Source organism: Lissotriton helveticus, chromosome 9 (assembly GCF_964261635.1).
Source record: "Lissotriton helveticus chromosome 9, aLisHel1.1, whole genome shotgun sequence".
Taxonomy (NCBI): Eukaryota; Metazoa; Chordata; class Amphibia; order Caudata; family Salamandridae; genus Lissotriton; species Lissotriton helveticus.
Window position 1 is genome coordinate 934,742,362 of NC_136070.1, and position 24,201 is coordinate 934,766,562.

The following is a 24,201-nucleotide window of genomic DNA, read 5'->3' on the forward strand; positions in this document are numbered from 1 at the left end:
ATTCCCTCCAGCTTAGCCTCTAGTGCATCAAATCTGTCGTGCAGTCCCTTTTAGTTGCTCTCAGAAATCACAAACTTTTCCAATAAGTCCTCCCTCAGTGTTTGGAATAGGAAACCAAGTCTATCCCTCTCGCCCTCAACCACAGCCGGGACCTGATTAGCAGGTGAGGCAGGGTTCTGGGTGACGAAATTACTAGGGGGAAAGGATTGAAGCGGGGGCTCAGTTAAAACTGCTTGGGGAGTCTGAGGAATAGGGTGAGCCACAGAACTCAATGGGGCCAGGGCATTTCGCAAAAACAGGAGCTGAACTTGCAGAAGCTAGTGCAGCAGGAGGCCTCTGTGCTACTAGTGAAGAAGAGGAGGACCCCTGAAAGCTAAGCATACTACTATCGTCAGGGCCGGGGTGTGCCATAGCCTCTAAACCCTCCTCGTTGAGGGCCGACTCGAGTACAGCATACCTATTCTTCAGGGGCAAGATAGGGGGAGCAGCCTCTTTATCTGATTGAAATATGGTCCCAGCACCTACTGCTCCTTCCTCTCCTACCTCTTCTACCCCTTCCACTCCTGCCTCTGCGTCTGCGCCTACTGCTTTTACTCCTGACTTCTTTCCTGGCTTTTCCTTAGAATTTGCCACCTGCTCCATTATTTGGAAATAACTTTTAAGCGAAGGAGTGCTCTTCTTAGCCTGGAGCTGCTTAATCACCTTGACTGTTCCACCTTTCCTTGTCCCTCCCTTCTTTTTCTGCTTGTATGGGGATAAAGGCATGGGACCCCCTCTCTCTCCTGTCTCTACTAGATCCCAAATCACCTGCCTCCTCAAGTCCTGCTTCGACCTGAGCTGATACCTGTTCCTAGTCTCCCCCCTCTCTCTTTAGGTACAGGGTGCACAAGTTGTTTGGGGCCAGCAATGGGAACGCTCTGACTTGTCTTTAGTGATTGCCCCACCTCTATATCACTACCCTTGATAATGCTGGAGCCAACTTGGTAAAATACAGGAGTAACTACTGGTGGAACGGCTAAAACATCTACAGCTACAGATACTGTCAGTGTATCTGCCTCCATGCAGACCTCCCCTCTCAGAACCTCCTTACCGCTGTACCACTCTCCCAAGGAGCTCAGAGTTGAAAGACGTCCCCAGCACGCTGGACCTCTAAAGCGGGAGAGAAGTGCCCCCCTGGAGCGGTGCCAAAGGTCGCTTCTACTTTGATCTCGAGGTTTTACTTGATTTACTTGGTTTCGCCTCCCTTCAGGGCGGGACAGGGTCCCAGTGTTTACTGCAACAACTGTTTCAGTCCTCCAGCAGACGCCAACTCGATCCAACTTCCCCGCCTTCCGCTTCCCAGCGTACCGCCGCTCACGCATTCCCCCGGTGTCCTAATGCCCGAGAGCGCTCACTGCCAACCTTTGAGGAAAGCACAAAGACGGTGGAAAAAACTTAGAAATGCCCTAAAAACAACTCCCAAAATAGTGCCCTCCACTCCTCACTGCATATTTTCAAAAAAGGTCAGCCCGATAGGGAAATTCACACGAAAGCTGCCTGTGGTGCCTCCAGTGTGAGGAGCCCCGCAGCAGCCGTCAGCCTGCCGCCGCCATGTTCCTACCACTCAGTTTTTCCTACCGTTTGTATACCCATTTTGAAAGTTCAAAATGTTTTTCCCCCTCGCAAGATAGGTTTAGTGCATAGCAAAATACCATTTGTGGTTGCAAACCCTCTGAGTTTGCAAGTTACAGGGTTTACAACAGTAAATAGGTTTGTACTTACATAAAAGTGGGAATGGCTTCAGCACAACACCGAGAATGCCCCTATAAACAAACATGTAATAAAATTGACCAAACCGGTCCCAGGATTTAAAAAAAATCTTACTTTAACATCATGTTGAATTACAGTCGTCTAGAGAAAGGTGATGAAACTAGTTTTGAACAGCAAGCATATTGAAGAGGTCCGCCTAGTCCAGAGGGAAGTCTGGTGCTCGGTGTCTAGTGTTCCACACTGGGTCACCAACCTGCACCAGTTACCTCGACTATAAAGAAATAGAAGAACTCATAAGATTTACAGACTAGGAAATGTCTTTCCAGCCTGCATCAATGCATGCCAAGAGTCATCAATTTCCATAGCAGTCACCATTGAAGTGCAATGACGTACAGAGAAATACTAGATGTACAGACTGCACTGCATTAAAAAAGTTATGAAAGGTGACATCTACATGACCACATTAACTTTCACCAAAGAGGACTGAAATATTTGCTAGACAACTCAGCAACACTGTTCTGGGTTGAGACCTTGTGAGTCCAGCTAGAAGAACACAGCAATTACAAAAGGTGTTCCATCACAGTCGACTAGAGGTCAGATAGCCCAAGGGAGTTCTCAAAACAGGAGGGAAATGGTACCCACACCCAACAAGGGTATGGAACTTTTGATTGGTGGAGATTTTCCTCCACAAAAGGAACAGATTTGGAACAAAATGCTATAGAAACTTACTCTGGCACAACTGACACAAAATACGACCTATGGGGATGATTAGGATGGCGGTGAACCCACCACCGGCAGGCTGCCAGTGGTGGGTTCACTGCCATTGTGTGGTCAACTACCGCCCGCTAGATCAGGATGGCAGACGGTGTGCCTGGTGAACAAAAAGCCCGCCCGCCACGTGTCCGACTGAGACAATCATTACGATTGCCTGTCGGACCTGCTCCCCATCCTCAAAATTGTGGCAGTGCCTAGCAGGCACCGTCCGCCAGGTTAAGAGGCTGGATCCCCGCCAGTCTTTCCATGGTGGTTCATTCGCACTGGAAAGGCTGGCGAGGATGGACTTTGGGGGCCAGTTGCGGGCCCCCCTTGACTAGGGGCACTTTTGTTTTGCACTTGGGGGACACCTATGGTGCCCCTGTACATTTCCCTGCACCATGTGGCAGGCACCGTAAGGTGCCTGCCACATAGTGTAGGGACATGCAAAACCTGTTTTTTTTTCAATTGCAGCGGGTGCTGCAGCCAGCAGCACCCACCGCAATGGAGAACGTATACAATGCGACCACCACAGTGGCTGTCGCATTGTAATTGGGCATGAGGGACCACTGACACTATGTTGAGCGGCCCCCATCCTAATCAGGTCCAAAATGTTGTGGAAATCAACCCCAGCACAGATACTGCACAGAAATGACATGCTTGGAGATGTATCCAAGCACAGTCATAAAATGTGGAAAACAAGCGTAGAAACAAACTATGAAATGGACAAAAAGGCTTATCATAGCAACACAGGTGTCAAGGCAGCAGAACCAGATTGATGAAAGCTGGGTGAGATAGCATACCCTAAAAGGAACAAAACGCCATCCAAATCCAACAAGAACATGGACTGTATAAATATATGGCAGGTAAGTAGCTGGTCATGGAATTGAATAAGGGAGGAAAGCAGACATACAGAAATATCATACAGAGACAACTACAAAGAAGAACACACTGAATTATCAGTAGTGGATCCTTTTTCACTGAACTAGACTATTACGTAATGTATCCCACTATAGATGCTTACTCCCTGAGGTCCAACTGCCAACAAACCTTCTATAATAAATCGCTGTCAAGAAAAGGAATATTGGGAAGCACTCCAAATGATCAGCAATCACTGTTTTGTGTCCTAATAATCAACTTATTGCATTCTTGGAATGATGGTCACAGAGAAGCTCACAATCAGTCCATCAGCAACGTTAAGAAGGCCATCCAAGACAAAGATATTTTCAAATCTTTTATTCTGGCTTCTTCTTTTTAATTACACTCATGCAAGGTGTTAGCCAAGCCAATATGTTTCATCCCTACCATTAGACTTCATCAGGGACTCATTCATAGATGCATTTATTACTGACAGCACATGTTAATTAAAACAGTTTTGCAGCAATTTATTTTATAAATGCATTTTTGTATGTCCATATCAGTGAAAGGTTCCAGATGTACTCACTAAATAAATTGGCAGAAAAAAAAGGCATTGATGCCGATGTATTAGCAAGTGCACCTTTGATTGATAGGCACAAACAGAAATTAACTAGTTAACAAGGAATGAATCTCATTAGCACCACATATCATGGACACATATCAAAGAGAAAATATTGAAAGGTAAGTAAATGTAGATTTTCCATACCTAATTCCACATGTTAAAACTTGATGATATACATATCACAAGTTGCGTAGATGTGGAGATAAGAATAGTAAATCTATACTTCCTCTATATGCACTTCCTTTTCCATATTTTGCCCCTCGGTTTTCTATCAACGATATTAGTGCATCACGGCCTCAATGTTCTGCAGTGCAATCAATTTTTTTGATAAGATCCACATTTGTATTTTTTCCTAGGCTTTTGCTTGAATCTGGCACCCAGGACTAACCATCAAATTCCTTCAAACTGGAAGAAAAATAAATAAACACCACACAGATATACATAAACCATTCAGCTGTAAGGTTAATCTAAACAACATGAAGACTGTAGCTTTCAAAAGCGAACAAAGAGTCACACAATTGAGCAATGTCAGCCCAACCTTATGAAACTTTGTAACATCTAGAACACTTGTTAGACACCTGCCTTGGTCAAACTGTTGTGGCACAGCAGAATTCAGATGAGAGGGGATATGTTTCCAATTCCAAATGCTAGATTAAAAGGTACTTGCACCATGTGTCTGTCTGAGGGAGAGGCATCACAACTTGATTTCTGAAAAGCAGATATGAAGGTTTGGTCTTTTACTAGCTTTGCCAAAGAACGAGGTTGGTGAACACCTAGTCTTGATTCCGCCTCATACCTCATGCTTCTACCACTCCAAAACCCCAGTCACTATATTACTCTTGAAGGGTTTTTTATTCTTTCTCAATCAATCAATCAATCAATCAATCAATCTTTATTTCGGTACATTTGTACTATAAAAGACACATTAAAATACATGTGCAATTATTATTATTATTTTTTTAAAACACAATTCATTTGGACATAGTTGACATGATAGGGAGTGGCAACAGGGTACAGAATAGTATGGTGTAATCCCTTATAACAATTTAAGGGGCGGATATGGTTACAATTAAAACATCAATAAATAATTAGGAATATAAAAAGGCATAAGTAATAAATAAATATTATAAAATTCATTCATGGATGCACAACTAGCCAATGCTTACTGTAATGGGCTAATATGGTACATTAAAAAAATGTAGATAAAAAAAAAGAGTAATAACAATATAAAGCACATGTACAAGGAATAAATATATATAAATGTTATCGATAAGTAGATGACTAACCCACACTAACAATAATGGAAAGTTCTATCAAGGTTATTCTACCTAATCGTTGCCACAGTGTATTAAAAATGCTTCCCAAGAGTTTAAAAACAAGGAAGTTCTGCTATAAATTTAAGCCCATTTTAATTCTTATAAAGTTTGTGGCTAGCAAAAATCTGCTGATGCCAAAGACGATAACCTGCCTGGTGTCAGTTTTTAAAATTCTTCCAGCCTCTTTGTGTGATCTTGTGCCTATGTTTCGGCAAAGGGGTGTGATCCATCTTTTCCTTGGTACAGCATAGGTCGGACAAAAGAACAAGATGTGTAAATCATCTTCCTTTACCTGGCTCGGGCATAAGATACATTCATCATTTCTATTTTGAGCCCACCTTGATTCACAAGCATTTGTCCTCAGAGTGCCATATCTATATTTCATATAAAGTGGCTTGGCAAGTGGTGGGTAAATCTCATCTAGGAAGCTTTCGTAGAGTGCTGTGTCTTTAAACATTAAAAAACTATTTGTAAAAGATCCATATACTCTTCCATTCAACACATCATGGTTCACATATGCCCAAAAAGACAACTTTAAACTTTTCTTCGAGGTTTGGTTTAATGAAGATGGATCGTTCCAAAAATGTGCCAGGCCTATTTTTGCTAACCAAGATCTAACATGCCTAAGCCATTGGACTTTACTACTGCAATCCAGTTCCATTACTTCTTTTAGACCATCCTTATAATCTACCAGCTCGGGGGTCGACAAAAGTCTAACCCAGAGCATCAGGGGTCTTAGGATTGCATGATGTTCAGTACGTTTCATATTGAGATCTAGGAAAAGTGGTACCAGCGGCGTACTAAACGGTAATCTTAACAATGCCCTGTCGAATTTATTCTCACTAGTTTCAAAGGATTTCTTACACATGTGTCCCCATAATTCTGCCCCGTATAGTGCAGCAGATTGTGCTTTACATTTAAAAATCTCTAGGGCTGGTGAAACTGCTTTGTTTTGGCTATTACCATGTCTTTTCATTATTGGTAATAGATTTTGAGTAAATGTAATCTTATTTTTTTCTATCTGGGTTTTCATGTTAGATTAGGATCCAGGGAAACACCCAGATAACTAAAGTTCCGGACATGTGTCCATTTAACATCAGATTTTTCTTAAACTTTTTATGGGGGTTTATAGCCATATATTTAGTTTTCTTTACATTGATCTGAAGGCCCTTTTGGTTGCAATATGTCTGGAACTTATCCAATAAAATCTGTAGACCCTGGGGCGTCTGGGATATAAGTATAGTATCGTCAGCGAAAAGGAGGGATGAGACCCTCTCACCCTCCAATTTTGGAGAGTCGTTACTACAATCCTCCATACAACATGGGATATTGTTGACGAATAGGGAGAACAACGTGGGGGCCAACACGCATCCTTGACAAACTCCCCTCTTTATTGGTATTTGCCTAGTTAGCTCCCCACCTGGGCCCCACCTAACCCTTGCATAGTTTTTTCTGTGTAATTTTATGACCTGCTCTAGAAGGTTAGCCGGTAGCCCTTGGTGCCTAAGTGTCTCCCATAACAATTTTCGGGGGATTAAATCAAACACCGCCCGAAGATCTACAAAAGCTACACACAAGTGTCCTTTTCTTAGGGTAACATATTTCCAAAACAGGCAACAAAACTTTAGGACCTGGTCGATAGTACTTACTTTGGCTCTAAACCCCGCTTGAAACTTAGTAAGCACTAGTTCTTCATCTATCCAAATACTTATATGGTTTAAAACATGCCTTGCATAAATCTTCTGTAAGATATCAATTAAACTAATGGGGCAGTAGTTTGAAGGAGCATTCCTATCACCCTTTTTTAAAATAGTAATTATTTCCGCCCCTTTTCAAGTGTCTGGGAGATCTGCACCTGCAGCTACAAAATTACATAAGCGGTTAATGTAGGGCGCCCAGATATTGATTTCATGTTTGCATAAGTCACCTGGTATTTTATCAAGTCCCGGGGCCTTCCCATTCTTAACTGAGTTAATTGCTGATTCTGTTTCCTTCATATCAAAATGTAGGACTGAACTCTCTTTGCTTAAACTTGGCAATAAATTAACACCAGGAAGGGCCTGATCCCCTTCAGGGACATCATATAGTTTAGCAAAATGATTAATCCAGGTAGTCTCATCAAGGAAGACCTCCCAAGATCCCTTTTCTTTTTTGTTTCCCTTAACCACTATTTCCCAGAACAATTTTTGGGTCTTTCTTTTTAGCGGCAGATAACATACTCGACCAAATTTCTTCATCCCAAGAAGATTGTGCCTTCTCTTGGATTTTTCCTATATTCGGCCCTGGCCTCTTTAACTGCTAAAATGTCGTTAGTTTTTATGGCTTGGACCAGGATCAGCTTGGCACTACGACATTCTCTATTAAACCAAGATTTCCCTACTAACTGAGAGTTACCAGTTCCCCCCATCTTTTTTGCTTTTTTTGTCATTAATGGGATGAGTTCTTTAAATAACCTCATGTGTAAATCTAAGAATGTGTTTTGCCGATCTTGGGAGGTATCATATGTTTTGAAACTGTTGGTAAGGAAGCTACATATATTTGCCAACCGGTCTCCATTTTCCAGTATGTATGCCCATTTGACTGTGCGACGATTGTTGCTGACTAAGATGTCATCTGGGTTAGTATGGGATATACTTCTGTTCTCACTCTGGCTCAGCAGAAAGTTCCTACAAAAACCAAGTTCGGGCAGACGATGGTCACTTTCTGTTCTTGGTCTAACCTCCATATCTACGGCAAACAACCAAATATCCGATGATAAAATAAAGTAATCTGTTTTGCTCTGGCTCTTGTTTCTAAAAAAGGTTGGGGCTTTAGGATAATCCGACGGTAGACGTCCATTACATGCCCTCATACCATGACCAGCCATTACTCTAGTAATTTGAAGAATTAAGGTTGTCCCCGGAATCGTCCCACTACTATTCAATGTTGGTATATTATTAGCGCTGTCTTCATCCTCTAACAGGTTCTCTAACCCTATAATAGGTTCATAATTACAATTCAGGTCGCCACCTAGTATTATACTTATTCCTGGATCTAATACATTTAAAACTGAGTCCAGTTTTTTTATTGTAGGTGACTCCCTGTATGATGGACATGGTCTATTATAAACGTTATATAGGTGTAGGACCCTTTTATCTTCAGCAACTAGTTTGATTCCAAGTTATATCTGGTGAATCAATACGTAGTTGAGAGACACCAATGTTCAGTGTCACTTTTACCCAGATTACAAGTCCACCAGAAGGCCGTCCTCTCACTGACGGAACGGCGTGGGTTTGAAGGGTTTTATATCCTACCCTATGTATGTTCTTTGTGGCCCAGGTTTCCTGGAGAATACAAATATCGCTTGTGTTAATATAACTATTCCATTCTGGGTCTCTAACGTTTCTGCCCAAACCAGCTATATTCCAGGATATCATTTTTAAATCAAGGCTATAATCAGGACACATGGAATTGAGTAAAACGTCACTTGACATGGTTGCTGTACTATTTACTCCCCTAATCATCGCTATCTCACACAATGAACTTAGTGTAGGAACAGGGAATGTGATTTCACAACCATCTTGTAAATTCCCCTCCAGTGAGGCCTCATGACAATTAATATTCTCCTCTAAAAGGCACTCTATGTGAACCATTTCCATTTCCACTACTGTATCTTTTTGGTTGGTCATTTGTGGTCAATCAACCGCCTCCAGAGGGGATAATACATCAAAACTATTTGAGATTCCTGGAAGTGCAAACGTCCCAAACTTCTGGATATGTTCTATTGCAGCTGGTTTATAAAAATATCCTAAAGGTAGGGCAAGGATGTTAGAATTTAGACTAGGCATTTCCTCATTTACTTTCAGTAATTTGCAGACGATGTGGGGGTGCCTAAAAGTCACACCGATACAATCACCTTGTATATTTTTGGTTGAGACACCTACCCACCCAACCCTTCTTACCATCAGAATTTCACTCATTTTGTATGGATTAATTTTTTTGTGTTTAGAGAGCCAATCCACTACTTTATTCCTGAGATTAACCCAGGATTCCTCCTGATTTCTTGTTAGGACAGGTACACCTGATAACACTAGTACGTAGGGACATGCGGCTGGTGGTAATCTCAGAATATCTGTGTTGGGAATGAAATCAGTCCCCCTTGGACCATGGACAATTGCTGTCGTATTTCCATTCCCCATGACGTCCATTCTATTAGTAGGCAATACCGGGGTGTCGTTCTGGGGCATGCCATCCACTACTCCCTTTAAACTACTCCCTGCCTGACCTTGGTTAGCCAAATCAGAATCTGGTTGCTTCGAACTTTGTACATCATTGCTGACTTCCACGGTTTCTGTATGTTTGGCCTTCCAGTTAGATAATAAACGAGCCCCATCCTCAATTATCCTATTGCCATCTTCTATTGTTGAACATAATTTCACAGTCATCTGATCTAGTTGTTTAATTTTACTATCAAAGACTATCAATTTTGGATTTAAACATTCATCTATCTGGGACTGTATCAGATCTAGGGCATTTTAAAAAATGTCCACCATTGTACGATCTTCCCCTTCCATCCCCCCATCATGTTTACTTTTGTTCAAATGGTAGTTGTTGGACCCGGTCCTTTGGGCAGGTTCACCCCGTGACTTTTTGCTTTTTCCTAGCCTGTTTTTGGAACCTGGATTGGTGATTTTAGGCCTCTGCGCACTTTTTCACTGTGGTACAGTGTAAAGTGCGTGTGCTCTCTGTGTATGGATGGTGAGTGACCTGCCCTCCCATAGGAATGAATGGGGAATATGTATGCCCATGGTAGATTCCTGATGCATGGGGAGTGCAGGGTCGAGTTTGATATGTGTAAACTCGTGAGAATGAATGCTGCAGAATGGTATATGCGGCATGGCTGTGTCTAGTCTAGAAGCGCTACTTTTAGAAGTTGGCATAATTGTGTAGTGAGTCTGCTGGCGCGTGATTGGCTGATGGGCCTGGCCCAGGCATGCCTGGGCCTGCTGGTAGATGGACCGTCTGGTGAGTAGGAGGGGGTCTGAGTCAGCCATAGATGAAAGGCCCCCATCTGCTGTCACGGATGGGAGGGAAGAGCTCTGGTGGTACCAGGCGGTGCCTGTCAGCCCACCCTGCTGCCTCTCCCTTCCAGATGGCCCCCTGGCACCTCTGACCTGAGGCTGACAGGGGAGGGAAACCAGATACACCCAGGGCTTAGGGCTCGCTCACACAAAGACTTCAAAAGACTTCAAAGCCTTTTCTGTGTATAAGAAGGGGCTGTGTTCCCTTCCAAGTTGTTCTTGTTTTTCTGACTTGAATCTGCCAGGGGCGTGCTGCTGCTTGGGCTCAGGGAATCCCTGAGTCCTGCCCAGCCCCTGGACTCCTGATGGACTTTCCTGGACTCCTGGGGGACCCCTCTGCCTGCCTGGGCTGATGGGGGGACCTGGCTTTGCCCCCTGGGAAACTCTGGGGCCTTGGCAGCATGGAGAAGCTGCATTTCCCTGGGGAAGAGCGCTGGAGCTGTGTTCCTAGCGCCTGGAGGCGCTGTGCTTCCCCCTGAGCGCCTGGGAGCGCTCTGCCTGTGGTCTAGCGCTTGGGAGCGCTTCATTTTCCCCAAGCGCTTGAGAGCGCTTTATCTGGACTTTTCCTAGCGCTTAGGAGCGCTCTATGCCCGCTGGTAGCGCTGGACGCGCTGAGGTTTCATGCCCGTATTTGTTTTAGTAATTACGAGTGCCCACCTCGATTTTCCCGCGGAAGAAAAGCAACCACGAAGGGGCCGCGACCGGATTGGTCGAGACCTGAAGAGAGCCGTGCTCTGATTGGTCCTTCGAGGGGGGCCTGGTCCAGGAGCCGCGCTGTGAGTGGCTGGCTCCTGGAAGCTGGAGAAGGTGGAGAGGAAGACCCCCGGGAGATGGCGGCCGTTCGCGGGGCTCCTTTGGGTTGAGGGAGCCCCGAGGAGAAGAGGCGGCGAGGAAGAAACGTGGCGGCCGGCTGACAGGGCTCCCGTGTGCCGAGGGAGCCCTGCCGAGAGAGAGAAGTCCGGCGCGGGAGCTGTGAGGCTCCCATGTGAGCGGGAGAGCCCCGCCTTCGCCCCCGGCGAGAGGAGACTGACGCCGGGAGCCTTGCTGGCTCCACCCTGGGTCCCGGTCCCGAGACGGGGGACCGGGGAAAGCGAGGAGAGTCTGCGTGGAGCAGGAGCTCCGCAGATGCCGCCGGAGCCCGCCCCCCGCCGCACAGAAGAGCCGGTGAGTGAAGGGCTGCGGGGGAGGAAGCTCCGTGCGGTGCCGGTGGAGGCACCGAGTAAGGGCGGCCCCGAATGGCAGTGGGTCGCCCCACCGGGGCTACAGAGCCCGCGAGGGGCTCTTGAGGGCCCGCATTGCTGGGTGTTGGTGCCGCTTCGGGGCACAGAGTCAGGGCGGCCCCGGTTGGCAGCGGGTCGCCCCAACGTAGTCTAAAGCCCAGAGAGGCTCGGGGGCCAGGTGCTGATGTCGAGCCCCCGAGGGAGGGCTCCAATGACCCCTTAATTGTGATTAGAGCCCAGTGAGGCTCTTGGGGGGACACCATTGTTTTCAAGAGCCTGTGTGGCTCCAACGGTGTGCGTGTGTAATGCCAGAGCCTGTGTGGCTCCCACGTGACGCAGTTTGCGCCTGAGGGCCAGTGAGGGCCCTGGCGCAGTTTTGATGATTCTCCAGCTGCCCAGCAATTAGTGGGCAGCTGCACCGTTTAGGCGCAAGAGGGAGAGAGAGTCCCTGTGTGGGATAGCGAGGGCACTGTGGTGCCAGGCCTTCCCAGCTGCGTAGCACTTAGTGCCAGCTGCAACGTTTAGGCCCTTGTGAGTGTTACCAGGGGCCCAGCAAGTAGTGGGCCCCTGCATCGTTTACGCCCCTGACATTGAGACTCAGGGCGCTCTAGCCCCAACAAGGCCAGTTGGCCTAGGGACTGCCACAGGTGGTGGCTTATGTAGGTTTTGCGCAATTGTATGGTTCTTGCACCTCTGAATGTGATTTCTTGCATCATGTCTTATTCCTGCACCGCTGAATGTTTTTAGACATCATGTGACTATTGCGCTACTGTATTATTCGGGTACCTCTGAATGTAATTTTATTGCATCATGTGCGTTATTCTTAACACCGCTGAATGTGTAGGTTTATGCATTATGTGTTTTTCTTGACTACTCCTCTGAATGTATATTTATGCATCATGGGTAATGTGTCCTTTCTTAGACCCCTAAAACGCTGTGTGCTACTTAGGGGGTTTTCCTTTACTACTCCTCTGAATGTGTTTCATACATCATGGGTAATGTGTTCTTTCTTAGACCCCTAAATGCTGTGTGATACTTAGGGGGTTGTTCTTTTTAGTACAGGTGGTCCTAGTGAGGTCCTGGTCCCCTGCGTGACAGTCTCCTAAGGGGTTTAGGGTTGCGTAGGTGGTACTTACCTGTTCCCAGTAGTTACTGGGTGTGATCTATAACTGTTACTTTGTGTTACAGTGAAGTTTCTATACTTTTATTCTAATTACTGACAAGTATTTCTATATCTGCAAAGTGTTGATTCAGACAGTGGCCCATGTGGCCCTGTCTTGTAAATAATCCCTTGTGAATATTGCCGTGCCAGTTGGCACAATGTACATGTGTAATTTCTATCTGATATGTTTTGACAATACAAAAGTTATTTTAATATAACCTTGTGTGGAGTCTCTTTTGTGGTGTACCTAGTATGTTGTTGCTGTTGTGCGCTGACGCAAATGCTTTACACATCGCCTCCGAGTTTAGCCTAGACTGCTCGTGCCAAGCTACCTAGAGGGTGAGCAGGGGTTATCTTGGCGTGTGACTTCCTTGCCCTGACTGGAATGGTGGTTTCGGCCTGGCTTTGGCTTCAGCCTTAGCCTACCCGAAATAGCCGGTTTCCAACATTGGTGGGTCAGCGGTACGGATTTGGACTTGTATTTGCACAGTGCCATAGCAACAACTGGCTACATTACAAAAACTCTGCGTTTTTCAGATAGTCACATATTTGGGATTATTGTTTTTGATTTTGTTTTTCCTCAAGAGTGTCATTTTCAGATGGTGTTCCTGCGCTTTATGTTTAGGGGCAGGTGAGAGAAAATGACAGGGCGGGACGCCAGTAGAGAGGGGAGGTTCCCATAGATTAGTAATCCCTTGCTGGGTCCAGTGTCCAACTCCTATTCCTGTCCCTGTGTGGGTAGATGGAAGAGAGGGAGGGTGGAGGAGAAATTGCTTGCTCAGGAGGGTGGTTATTCCCTGAGTGTAGTGTGTGTGTCTGGATTCCCCGTATGGTAGGATCCAGTGGTGGCAGCTTAAATGTGTCCAGTGCATGTAGTCCCATTCCCAGTTCCCAGAGTATGGTGCCTGGTGCTCAGTAAGAGGGTGACAGGTTGAGAGTCAGAGGCAGTGAGGAACTGTCTCACCAGTCTGGAGGGGGAGTGTGTGGATGAGTGGTGTCTTGAACTGGAGGAGTTCGTGTGAGTTTTTTTTAAGGAGCTTGCATGTGAGGTGTACCTCTGGTGGTGTGCAGGACGTCCTGCAGAGGCATTGGACAAGAAGGTGGATGTCTGGCGGTGCGCTGGATGTCTTACAGAGACATTAGGGAGTGATTCTAATAGTAGTGGCTTGTGTATCTGATGATCCTGTGTAGGTGAAGAGGTTCATGTGTAGCCCAGCTAGGTCCCAGTAGGATGGTAGGGGTGTAGGGGCTCGCGTCCTGTCTCAGTGGAGGCGGAGTGAGTGTGGGACGGTGTGTCCCACGGTGGCCCGAAACCCTGTCTCAGGGCCTGGAGGGTTCCCTAAGGGAGCGCCAGGTCAGGGGCCTAGGCTGTACTTACAAGTCATTTGAAGAGGATCTTCCTGTGTCTAGAGGACGGGGAGTGTCTGTAATCAGAACTCCGGCGGTCCTAGTGTTGGGCTGTACCGCTCCTAAGTGGAGGGTGCAGAAGTCCTGGTTCGCTGGGCATTTGACCGTCTAGAGTGCTTGACCATTTGTGGGGCCTCTGGAGGTCGTTCCCCGAGGAGGGGGGAGGCCAGGTTCAGGTTCAGCCTGACCTGGAGGGAAGGGCATCGGTAATCAGTGTCCTGACCGGTTGTTGGCTTCCAGGGGTACCGCTCCCAGGTGGGAGGGTGCAGAACTCTGGAGGGGGGTGCAGAGGGACGGTGTCCTTACTTCTGACCCCGGTGGGAGGAGAGTGTGTCGCTGCTACGCCGCTGGCGTGTGCTCTGTATAGCCTGAGACATACTGGGCCTGTAATAGTAGAACTGGAAGGGGGTGCAGAAGGACGGTGTACTTCTGACCCCGGTGCAACTTGAGGGTTTAAATCCTAGGTTGGGAGAATAGGAAACTTCCAGGTCAAGAGGAATCTCTACCCAAGTAGATCAGCTGAAGAGACTGAGGGGGCTGCCCTTGCTGTGTGTTCTGGGGCCCACCTGCAGTTTGTTGTTTCCACTAAGGTAGAGGAAAGGGGGCTTTGCTGTGTGCTGTGTCCCCCCACCTGCTTGAAAAGGGACTGTGCTGTGTGCTTTGTACCTCAGAAGTGAAATAATTTCCAGGTGATAGACCAGTGACGGAGTGAGGTCCTGATCTGGTAGGAGAGTTGTGTTCTGGTGAGTGCTTCCCGGTGAGGGTTAGTCCTTCACCCTGACGAGAAGCAAGGGTCCCTACTTGGTCTAAGGTACTTACCTCGGCCAACTAGAGACCCCCAGTTCTAACATTGGTGGAGTAGAGGTAGGGTGGGGCATTCTTGCCGTGACCTCTGGTCAGCCTGGGGGTGTGGTCCCTAGGTTGTAGGATCAGTGGTAGTGTAGCTACCCTGAGAGAGAGAGTGGAGATTGGCTATTGTGTGCCAGGGGCTTCTGCCCCCACTCTGTGGATTGTTTAGGACCTGTGATATTTGGATGGCCTAGGGCCTGGTCCTGGCTGTGGATGACTAGTGTGTACCAGTGGGGTATCCTAGTTGTGTCAGAGAGCTTTTGTTGAGGGAAATCCCTGTGGGTTCAGAGTGGCGAAAAACTGGAAGGTGGCCCTGCCCTGCAGGCCCGTTTCCGTGGTTTTGTCGCCCAAAGCATTGAAGACCATCAGTGTAGTGATTGGTCTACCCTGCGTTTTGGCTGGAAGGGGGATGTGTTGGACCCGGTCCTTTGGGCAGGTTCACCCCGTGACTTTTTGCTTTTTCCTAGCCTGTTTTTGGAACCTGGATTGGTGATTTTAGGCCTCTGCGCACTTTTTCACTGTGGTACAGTGTAAAGTGCGTGTGCTCTCTGTGTATGGATGGTAAGTGACCTGCCCTCCCATAGGAATGAATGGGGAATATGTATGCCCATGGTAGATTCCTGTTGCATGGGGAGTGCAGGGTCGAGTTTGATATGTGTAAACTCATGAGAATGAATGCTGCAGAATGGTATATGCGGCATGGCTGTGTCTAGTCTAGAAGCGCTACTTTTAGAAGTTGGCATAATTGTGTAGTGAGTCTGCTGGCGTGTGATTGGCTGATGGGCCTGGCCCAGGCATGCCTGGGCCTGCTGGTAGATGGACCGTCTGGTGAGTAGGAGGGGGTCTGAGTCAGCCATAGATGAAAGGCCCCCATCTGCTGTCACGGATGGGAGGGAAGAGCTCTGGTGGTACCAGGCGGTGCCTGTCAGCCCACCCTGCTGCCTCTCCCTTCCAGATGGCCCCCTGGCACCTCTGACCTGAGGCTGACAGGGGAGGGAAACCAGATACACCCAGGGCTTAGGGCTCGCTCACACAAAGACTTCAAAAGACTTCAAAGCCTTTTCTGTGTATAAGAAGGGGCTGTGTTCCCTTCCAAGTTGTTCTTGTTTTTCTGACTTGAATCTGCCAGGGGCGTGCTGCTGCTTGGGCTCAGGGAATCCCTGAGTCCTGCCCAGCCCCTGGACTCCTGATGGACTTTCCTGGACTCCTGGGGGACCCCTCTGCCTGCCTGGGCTGATGGGGGGACCTGGCTTTGCCCCCTGGGAAACTCTGGGGCCTTGGCAGCATGGAGAAGCTGCATTTCCCTGGGGAAGAGCGCTGGAGCTGTGTTCCTAGCGCCTGGAGGCGCTGTGCTTCCCCCTGAGCGCCTGGGAGCGCTCTGCCTGTGGTCTAGCGCTTGGGAGCGCTTCATTTTCCCCAAGCGCTTGAGAGCGCTTTATCTGGACTTTTCCTAGCGCTTAGGAGCGCTCTTTGCCCGCTGGTAGCGCTGGACGCGCTGAGGTTTCATGCCCGTATTTGTTTTAGTAATTACGAGTGCCCACCTCGATTTTCCCGCGGAAGAAAAGCAACCACGAAGGGGCCGCGACCGGATTGGTCGAGACCCGAAGAGAGCCGTGCTCTGATTGGTCCTTCGAGGGGGGCCTGGTCCAGGAGCCGCGCTGTGAGTGGCTGGCTCCTGGAAGCTGGAGAAGGTGGAGAGGAAGACCCCCGGGAGATGGCGGCCGTTCTCGGGGCTCCTTTGGGTTGAGGGAGCCCCGAGGAGAAGAGGCGGCGAGGAAGAAACGTGGCGGCCGGCTGACCGGGCTCCCGTGTGCCGAGGGAGCCCTGCCGAGAGAGAGAAGTCCGGCGCGGGAGCTGCGAGGCTCCCATGTGAGCGGGAGAGCCCCGCCTTCGCCCCCGCGAGAGGAGACTGACGCCGGGAGCCTTGCTGGCTCCACCCTGGGTCCCGGTCCCGAGACGGGGGACCGGGGAAAGCGAGGAGAGTCTGCGTGGAGCAGGAGCTCCGCAGATGCCGCCGGAGCCCGCCCCCCGCCGCACAGAAGAGCCGGTGAGTGAAGGGCTGCGGGGGAGGAAGCTCCGTGCGGTGCCGGTGGAGGCACCGAGTAAGGGCGGCCCCGAATGGCAGTGGGTCGCCCCACCGGGGCTACAGAGCCCGCGAGGGGCTCTTGAGGGCCCGCATTGCTGGGTGTTGGTGCCGCTTCGGGGCACAGAGTCAGGGCGGCCCCGGTTGGCAGCGGGTCGCCCCAACGTAGTCTAAAGCCCAGAGAGGCTCGGGGGCCAGGTGCTGATGTCGAGCCCCCGAGGGAGGGCTCCAACGACCCCTTAATTGTGATTAGAGCCCAGTGAGGCTCTTGGGGGGACACCATTGTTTTCAAGAGCCTGTGTGGCTCCAACGGTGTGCGTGTGTAATGCCAGAGCCTGTGTGGCTCCCACGTGACGCAGTTTGCGCCTGAGGGCCAGTGAGGGCCCTGGCGCAGTTTTGATGATTCTCCAGCTGCCCAGCAATTAGTGGGCAGCTGCACCGTTTAGGCGCAAGAGGGAGAGAGAGTCCCTGTGTGGGATAGCGAGGGCACTGTGGTGCCAGGCCTTCCCAGCTGCGTAGCACTTAGTGCCAGCTGCAACGTTTAGGCCCTTGTGAGTGTTACCAGGGGCCCAGCAAGTAGTGGGCCCCTGCATCGTTTAGGCCCCTGACATTGAGACTCAGGGCGCTCTAGCCCCAACAAGGCCAGTTGGCCTAGGGACTGCCACAGGTGGTGGCTTATGTAGGTTTTGCGCAATTGTATGGTTCTTGCACCTCTGAATGTGATTTCTTGCATCATGTCTTATTCCTGCACCGCTGAATGTTTTTAGACATCATGTGACTATTGCGCTACTGTATTATTCGGGTACCTCTGAATGTAATTTTATTGCATCATGTGCGTTATTCTTAACACCGCTGAATGTGTAGGTTTATGCATTATGTGTTTTTCTTGACTACTCCTCTGAATGTATATTTATGCATCATGGGTAATGTGTCCTTTCTTAGACCCCTAAAACGCTGTGTGCTGCTTAGGGGGTTTTCCTTTACTACTCCTCTGAATGTGTTTCATACATCATGGGTAATGTGTTCTTTCTTAGACCCCTAAATGCTGTGTGATACTTAGGGGGTTGTTCTTTTTAGTACAGGTGGTCCTAGTGAGGTCCTGGTCCCCTGCGTGACAGTCTCCTAAGGGGTTTAGGGTTGCGTAGGTGGTACTTACCTGTTCCCAGTAGTTACTGGGTGTGATCTATAACTGTTACTTTGTGTTACAGTGAAGTTTCTATACTTTTATTCTAATTACTGACAAGTATTTCTATATCTGCAAAGTGTTGATTCAGACAGTGGCCCATGTGGCCCTGTCTTGTAAATAATCCCTTGTGAATATTGCCGTGCCAGTTGGCACAATGTACATGTGTAATTTCTATCTGATATGTTTTGACAATACAAAAGTTATTTTAATATAACCTTGTGTGGAGTCTCTTTTGTGGTGTACCTAGTATGTTGTTGCTGTTGTGCGCTGACGCAAATGCTTTACACATCGCCTCCGAGTTTAGCCTAGACTGCTCGTGCCAAGCTACCTAGAGGGTGAGCAGGGGTTATCTTGGCGTGTGACTTCCTTGCCCTGACTGGAATGGTGGTTTCGGCCTGGCTTTGGCTTCAGCCTTAGCCTACCCGAAATAGCCGGTTTCCAACAGTAGTCAATATCAGTTTGGATCCCAATTGATCTACATATAACCTCCTCAGGTTCATGCATGTTACTGTTCCCATTATTAGGTCTCACTGTTGTGCCATGCTGCCCTTTCTTTTCACCTGATTTTTTCTCTTCCGCCACAGTCTTTGATTTACATTTAGTTGCTCCTCCAGTTTTTTGGGGCCGTAATCTTGTAAAAATCCCAGCTACACCTGGTTCCTTATAAGATATTTCAGTCACTAAGTTGTTCAGACTGGTCTGGGAATTTTGGGAACATCTGCCCTCATTCTGGTGTGAAGTAGTTTCCAGGGATTGATTAATAGATTGTCTCTATGTTGGGAGATTAGAGGGATCAAGTGAAAGCCTTCTCTGCGTTATTTCGATCTCACGGCACAATACTGACTCTGCTCTACTTATAAAGTCATCAAGTGTGCCAGCAGCACCTTTCCGCGTACTCATTTTCAGGCACAGCTGAGAGCACCTGGGATCCAAGTAAAAGACAAACCTATAAATAACAGCTGTACACTTAAAAGAAGGGGCGCGATTTTAACAATTCAATATCAAGTTTAGGACCGCAATTACCTTGTCCTTGTAAGAGCCAAGGGGAGTGGCCCAGCCCGGCCTCCTTCGGCCTCTGATGGCCCTAGATGGCCCCGCCCTTGTCCCGGACTTCGCCCGAGCGATTTAGTGCAGCAAAGCCGTCCCTGCAATGGCGTCAGCACGCCTGCGCCGGACAGGGAACTCTGGGGGCTGTAGTCTTCAGAAGCCGTTTCCCTCACGGCGGCGCTGGTATTCCGAAATGCCCCGCTCCTGGTTCCGTGGTCCTGCTCCTGCGCCCAGCAACCAGAAAAGAGCCGTTCCCCTCACGGCAGGAAAAAATGTTACAGCAGCTCCGGTAAGTGCATCCCTCATTCTTTCTTTATTTCTTTGTCTCTACTTTATCTGCAAAGGTGCTCCGTGTAGGAGTGCGTGGAGTGCTGCAGCACCAATTTCCATTGTAACAATAAATGTTACATTAGGCGGAGAGTCACAAAAAGAAACTTGTTCAGCAATCCAACTAGTCTTTTTTATAAATGTTCACCATTCATTTCTGTGCTTATTTTACACAATCCTTTCAACTCACACGTACTGTTTTAGAGGTATTTATTGATACAATTCCGTTAGTATACAGAAACTTTTTCATCAATCAATGGTACGTCAATGGTACGTCAAAAGACAATAATTCATCAAAAAGATAATTTTTCATCAACATAACATCTTCTATCCAAACAACTGATAATCCATCAAAATTAACTCCTTTTAAATGAATCCACTATTTTGTCCACTTCAATCTAATTTCCTGCATTTCAATATGATCTGCCAGTATTGATGCTTTTCAACAAAATAAGGTAATTTGTCAAATTTATTGATCACGCACATTCAGCCAACAATTGTTTAGTAGTATAATCAACAAGGGGACCCGTTTAGGTAGCTGCGGACCTCGGGTGAGTGGGAATTTTATGAAGAACAACGGTCCTTAGCTTTTGAATATTTTTGTGAATATCAAACATAGACTTAAATAAGATCTATGGTTCTTTTTCCAATGTCCAGCCGGACAAGGGAATATTTATTTTCAAAATTTTTGACAAGGATTCATGAATACGTGAAACACGAGACAATTTAAAAAGTGGTTACAAGCCGATGAAAAAATGCAAAACTGTTAACAGTTTTGCATTTTTTCATCTGTATAAAATGTGCTGCAATAACTGTTGGTTTGAGCTTACGCGAGATTGTATTGTATTGTAAGCCACCTTTTGCTCCGCTCTGTTTGCCTGTTAATTTCTTTTTTTATATTGTTTTCCTTCCCTTCTATTTGGTACAGGCTTGTACCCAGTTTGTAAATTGTCTCGTGTTTCACGTATTCATGAATCCTTGTCAAAAATTTTGAAAATAAATATTCCCTTGTCCGGCTGGATATTGGAAAAAGAGCCATAGATCTTATTTAAGTCTATGTTTGATATTCACAAAAATATTCAAAAGCTAAGAACAATTGTTTAGTGGCTTCAAACTCAGATGCTTCTTCAGGGCTGTTAAGTAATTAATATGAAAGAAATATGAAACGTATGGATTTTATTTTAATTTAATTTATTTATAAAGTTTTATATAGCGCAAACATGACCCTTGTGGGTAACAGAGTGCTTTACAATGATCAAGACTACATGTATACTAAAGCGATAAAAACAGACCAACATAATAATCATGCCAAAGGATTAACAACTTTATATTTTCAAAGAGATTTTTGTTGTGTTTACTCCTTACCTACAAACTATAAGTGTTGTTACAGTGAGTGCATATTCTAATATGTAAAAATATTTTTTGTTACATTTGATTAATACACATCCCTTATAAAATGTCCTCTTTCTTTGTCCCATGTTCCATCTCAAGATTTCTATGTACTCAAAAGAATATTCCATATTGTGCAATGTTACTTTGAGCGATAAATCCTGTTAACAAAACATATATTCTATTTCTTTGGGGTCAGTCTCCAACTTTTGTTATTTCGTGTTCCACCTTTTAATTGAAATAAATAAAATAATATAGGACTATTCCACCATTCTCATACAGACATGCATCGCTTACTTAAATCATGTATGGAATGTCCAGTAGTTTGTAACTGCCACTTCACAATCCCATCATAGAACTAAATTACCTTATTCTATTTTATTAATATTCTTTTCCAGAGAAAATAACTCTGTATTTACAATGAAAATTGAAAAAATGAAAAATCTAATTCCCATAACTATTTCAAAACGAATCAAACAACTGCTCTCATAAATTAGAGATTTAATCTTTTATCATGACACTTACCCTGCTTCAACGGGAAACAATTCATAATCCACTTTATTTGTATGCCCTTCATTGGATTCCCTGATCTCCCCTATTCAGTCGTATTTCTTCAGTTAATTTTATAATGACACATTATTTATTTATAGTGTGTTTCTTTCTAAAAAAGATAAATCACATAAAAAATCTTTTACTTTTGCCTATTTTTAATTCTGCATTAATCCTATTGTCATTACTAAACTTAGTTGCTCTCAACTAAAGCCTTTGAATGCAAATAACATCAACAAACAACAAGAGAATACCACTAAGGCTGCAACTATTACGAATCTCATAGAAGATTAATCCCATATTAATCATTTACTTATGAGCTTCAGCCTTTAGATATACACATAGATAGGAGCACATACCATGTTATGCAACTGCATTTTCATTTATAGATAATAAACATACAATATGCCTGTTTAAATAGATACTAAACCATCCACCAATTGAAAGTTCATAATCCAGGTTTTCCTTTTGTACATGCAGCATATGAATTTCCAATGTCTCAATAATATTAAAGACCTCATAAATCACTACTCTTTTGTACATATAATAACAAAATCAACCTATTAACAGTAAAAAAACTAAAAAAACATTCACTTTCCCAAGCAGTATCATAAAAGGAATTGAACTCACAAATGTTTATCTTATGAATTCAAAATGAGCTTAAAAAGAGGTCCACTAGTCTTCACGTATAACAATCAACCTATTAATTTATTAAAAAAGAAAAAATAGTTATGTCTTCCCAAGTAGTATCATAAAGGGAATCAAACCAATACATTTGCATCAAATCAGTTCATCTTACCTAGCGCTGTCCATTATTTTAGCCATACCCCAAAAAGGAAAACAAACTCTAGATTTTTAGGCCTATAGGTTCACCTAACATGGTGATATGTCACTTCCCAAAAATATATTTTGAAAATAAAATGCTCAGCGTAAAGCACTTTAAGGCAGTGCCAAAATTAATTTTCTATGTTGAGGCCGGATTCAATTGCACTCAACTTTTATATCCACCAGACTTCACGTTTACATAGAATATTTGCATTACCACCTCCAATTCTATTTCCTTTCACATGTTCTATCCACCACAACCTAATGACATTAAGACCCGCTCCATGATGCTCTGAAGTAAAATCTTCAGCAATAGGGTATTGTTATCCCCATTTTTAATTGCTCTTAAATCGTCCTGCCATCTAAGTTTCTAGTGGTTGCACCAATGTAAAATGTCTCACAAATGCATTGAAAAAACAGACACAATCTTTGTTTTTACAATTCATAAAAGATTCTATCCTATATTCTTTTAACATATTATTGACATTAAGTTATTGAATTCCATTCAACACATATTTGCAACATGCAAACCAAACATAACACCTTTCGGTTCCCTTGGGAGCCAGTTTTTATTGGCAATTCCTTGACCATAATGGCTAGTATCACTCGGACTCGCAATAGTTTGCAAAGGTTTTGCTCTATGATATGGGATCAGGGGGTAGTATCCTATAAACCGATTAATACCCTCATAATTTTTGGAGAGGCGCTAGGGGGCGCACAGCGGGATGGCCGCTTGAGCAAGCAGCTCCGCCGGGCAGATACGATTCTAACGCGATAAATTATCAAAAACAGACCGAAAACCACCGAAACGGGCATCAAAGTGGATGGGAAGTTCCACTGCATGGCCAGAGAGTAACTAACAACCGCTGCAGACTCTCCTTCCCTGAAAATGGCGCTGGTGAAGTAACGCCGGGTCCGAGACAACATGATGTCCACTAATCCCCCGTAGCTCCGGAGGAGCACCTACGGACCACAAGACGACTCGCGGAAGGCCTGAAGCTGTGTACGAAAGCCAGACACACAGAATTGCAGGTGAGCTACCTCCGACACCGGAGATATTTCGTGGAGCTCCAAAAAGCTAGAGTAACGTACACACTGCGTTGGCGGAATCGGGGGACTTAAAATGGCGGCGCCCATATCCTCAAAACGCTGAATCCGAACAATGCTCTGACCCATGTGTACAGCGAAGTATTGAACTACCAGGGCATATGTTATGTTATGTTATGTTAAAGGTATTTGGTACCGCGCACATACACCAATTGGTTTCTTGGCGCTCAAGACCAGTGGGCAGAGGAGCAAGTGGGTGGAAACAGCTAATCGAATGCAAGACAGAACAGATAAGTTTTCAGAGATTTGCGGAAAGGAAAATAATCAGGAGTGAGCCGAATGGAAAGAGGGAAGGAGTTCCAGGTGGACGGAGCAAGAAAGGAAAAACAGGCACCTCCATGTTTCTTGCGTTTGAACCTAGGAGTGATCAAGAGATTGTGGCCAGAAGATCTAAGGTGTCGAGAAGGGACGTGAGGGCGCAGACAGAGAGAGATAAAGACAGGAGCAGAAGCAGAGAGAGATTTAAAGATAGTGCAACCCATTTTAAAGATGCAGCGTTGTGCAACCGGAAGCCAGTGTAGAGTCTTCAACATTGGCGTAACATGTTGATGTTTGGGCTGCTGAAAAATTAATCTGACTGCCTGGTTTTGCACCAGTTGGAGACGGTGGAGATGATAAGCGGGTACCCCCACGTATAGACAGTTGGCATAGTCTAAACGTGAGGTAACCAGGGCCATAATGACCAAAGTAAG